The following is a 3,691-nucleotide window of genomic DNA, read 5'->3' as shown; positions in this document are numbered from 1 at the left end:
ACCTGCCCCATTATTACAGCTCTAAATAGAATGTAGGTGTATGGTACATTTTTTATCTTTGCTCTTTGTATTTACACTAACAAACAAACTCATATTCAATGATTTTCACTAAAAATTTTAAGCCATACCGTAAAATTAATGTAGCAAAAATATGGTCCTTTTATGCCCAGACGCTAATCATGCAAGTAAGTGCTAATTAAGGTAAATGAAACAAAAGTTATCTATGAGTATTTTTCCCTGTATCCAATCTCCAATTCAAAATCAAATCAAACTGTCTTGTAATAAATGTAACTAGCTCAATTCTTTTCATCTGAACTATAATTCTGAGTTATTAACTCACTTATTTAGACTTCAGCAATAACTTCATTACTGTTGTACTTTATATTTGACTCATTTTGTATTTGACATCTATATGATGACATGTGTGCTGCTCCATGGAACTCTTTTCTCCCTTCACCACCCCCAATGCCAGGATCAGGATTGGGACCAGGAAAGCCGGGTCTAAAATTCAATGGTCCACCACCACCACCTCCACCACCCCACTTTCTGTCACGTTGGATGCCTCCATTTCCTCCTGGACCTCCAATAATCCCTCCCCAACCTCCCATATGTCCAGACTCTCTTGATGACACTGATGCTCTGGGAAGTATGTTAATCTCATGGTACATGAGTGGCTACCATACTGGCTATTATATAGGTTTCAGACAAAATCAAAAAGAAGGGAGGAGCTCACATTTCAATTAAGGAGAAGAAGAGTGGCAGTATTTCCTGGGGATATGAACACAAGTTTTCTGGTTGTCTTCATGGACATGAAGGACATCCTCCCCAGTTCCTGAGTGTCCACGTGAGGCCCCAGTGGTGTTCTTGGGGCTTAATGAGCGAGAGTGATTCGACAGTGTCCTAGAAACTCAAGGTTACATTCAGTACATGAGTTGGCCTGTCAAAATTGTGATGCCGAACTTAGTATAATTGTATCTCTCAGTAAATACGTTAAGCTTTTTATTAATGTTTTTCGAAATAAAAGAAACTTTTTTTGAAAAAAATACAAAAAACATAATTTCTTATAAAATTAGACTTTGTACGCACACACACAAACATAAAGTTCGTGATTGGTTGGTAAAACAAGCAAAGCAGTGTTACAAGACTTGCTTAGCTTAAAGACATGGGTTCTATCACCAATACTACAAAAACAGTCAATAAAACAAGCTAGATTTATTTTTAATCCTCATAATAGTTATTTTAATCTAAAACAAGATATTTTATATAAAAAAGAATAGTAAAAATAGCATTTTAGAGTATCATAGGACTTTTAAAATATTGTTTTCTCAGAATTAGATGCTTATGTTTTGAGTTCAGATTTATAGTAAACATGTTGAGTGGGAAAAATAATCCTATACCTAGCTGTCTAATGATCTAATATAGATGAAAAAACAGAAATATAGCCATCTTAATTATATTATATGTATATGCAGATGTCTGTTTGTGTATATACACTTATATGTGAGCTAATGATCTGCATTTAGTGAGTTTTCTCCTATGGAAGTCAAAGTCCATTTGCAAAGCCATGAATCAAGATTCTTTTTTCTATGTAGAAGAGGGGTAGAAAAGACACTAATTAAATCACAAAGCTTTCAAAGGACAGTAAAATCTTTATCTGCTTCATTATCCTATGTGACATTTGTAAGCTGATAAAATTTACCAAAACAAATTCCTAGGAATCATTGAGTGATTTCTCTTAATCACATTAATCAATCTCCCTTTTCTCTCAGCATATACATTTCTAGATCCTGATGAGCCTAAGGCTTTGCAAATCTCCTTAAGTATGTGAATATTGATACATCAGTTAGAGAAGGCAGGAAGGAAAAAAGGAAGAAAGGGAGGGGCTGAGGGAGAGAGGGAGGGAGAGATTGAGGAATAAAGAGACCCACCTTCCCAGGCATTTTTAATTTGAAATCAAATAATACTCCAGGTTTTATTTAGTGACTATCAAATGTTCCAAATGTAGAAAAATATTTCTGTACTGTACCTCATACTGAATTTGTGCCAAAAACTTCTCAAAATTGGTATTTCCCCTGGCTTTAATAAGGGGAAAACAACTCTACCCTGAACTTTGATTAGTACCGAAATGGTCACGAAACTTCTTAGCCTTACTTATCAATGTTACAGAAGGCCAACAAAGTTTGCCACATTTTTGTGGATAAAATTTTCCACCTTAGGTTTTGCCACTGAATACTAATGTAATGAGAAATATTTCCTTCCTGGTTAGTCCTTCCTTTCTCCAATTTCTTGCCCTCATGGGGTTCAGGGCAAGCCCACCATGAGACAAATCCACTCTCACTCCCCCACCACAACAATGGCTGATACTGAGCCATGGAGGGAGCACTGTGGGAAAGCAATCAAGACAGCACAGTGAATTAATTTTCTGCTGTCAGAAGAAAACCTCATAACTCACAGATGTAAAGAACTGACAAGGAAACCTGCAGTCCAATCAATTTCTACTCATCAGACTTGCTTTTTCCCTGGAAATGATATAAACTTCAAACCCAATAACAATCTGGTTCATTTCCTGTTGCCCAAAGAAATACATTTTTATTCTAATGGTTTTAACATAGATGTACTCTTCACCACTGTAAACTCACCCATTCCACCTTGGAAGCTTTCTAATAATCTTGAAATAGTGGCAAGGTATTGTTTCAGTATTAGAAGAAGGTAGTGTGTGTGTGTGTGTGTGTGTGTGTGTTAGAGTGTGAGTTTGACTGTGTGTACTGAGAAGGGAACCAGTGAGGAGAGAGAAGGCAGGGAGGGAAAGGAGGGCTAAAGAAGGCAAGGAAACCCATATCTCCATTAATCAGCAAAGAGTTAAGCAGAGGAAAAGGATTTCTTAGTTCTCTTTGTTACATCAACTATAAAAAAGTAAAAGAAAAAAATTCTCACTAGGGAAATGTGGGCTTTCCATAATTAACTAAGTGTTGGCCTTATTCCTTATTTTTTTTAGGAACAGGTAAATCTTTACTATCATTTTATATATCTGCTCAAAATTTGGATGGTATAGAAGTCCCATTCAATTGTAAACTTTGACTTAACACATATTGTAGTTCTTTGTACATCAAATTATTTTCACCTCCATTATGAGTTACAAGTACTCTTTGACATTTGATGATAAGTTGTACTCTATCATTTTTATTTTAAATAATCACACTTATCATAATGTTCTTTCATGAGTTTTGTGATTTGTGTTGCACTTAGTTTTCTTCTTTGTCTGAATGATATAACTTAAAATCAAGATTTTACAAACACAAAAATAGAATAATTTCAAAAGTACACTACCAAAATAACAAATTATAGCTAAATTGCCTGAATATTCTCATGGCTTTCTATAGCATTGTTTACAGCTATTATTATCAATCTTGAAGGCTATTTAGTTTCAACTTGTTACTTAGTGCTGTCCAAGGACTATCCTATTACTCATTGCAGGAACTAGTAATACAGAACAGAATAAAAGCAAATGTCTTGGCTAAGAAATTCTGTCTCCAGCAGTGCTTCACTGACTTACATAACCTAGAGGAACATGAATTTTGATTTGTTTTACTTCATGACCAATGATGAAGTGTTTATTTTTATTTTACCATTATCTTCTTATGACAAATTAAAACTATTAGGAAAAGTAATAGCAGAATACTTGCATACAATA

At 34.8% G+C, this 3,691-nt stretch overlaps 1 pseudogene; it reads left to right on the top strand.

Moving 5' to 3' along the window:
* Nucleotides 1-432: 432 nt before the first annotated feature.
* Nucleotides 433-744, top strand: LOC150069506 (survival motor neuron protein pseudogene; annotated as a pseudogene).
* The last annotated feature ends 2,947 nt before the right edge of the window (nucleotides 745-3,691 follow it).

The sequence above is a fragment of the Megascapheus bottae genome, chromosome 1 (genome assembly GCF_031878675.1).
Source record: "Megascapheus bottae isolate mThoBot1 chromosome 1, mThoBot2.hap1, whole genome shotgun sequence".
NCBI lineage: Eukaryota > Metazoa > Chordata > Mammalia > Rodentia > Geomyidae > Megascapheus > Megascapheus bottae.
The sequence above is the reverse complement of the archived record's forward strand: the minus strand, read 5'-3'. Positions and strand labels throughout refer to the sequence as shown.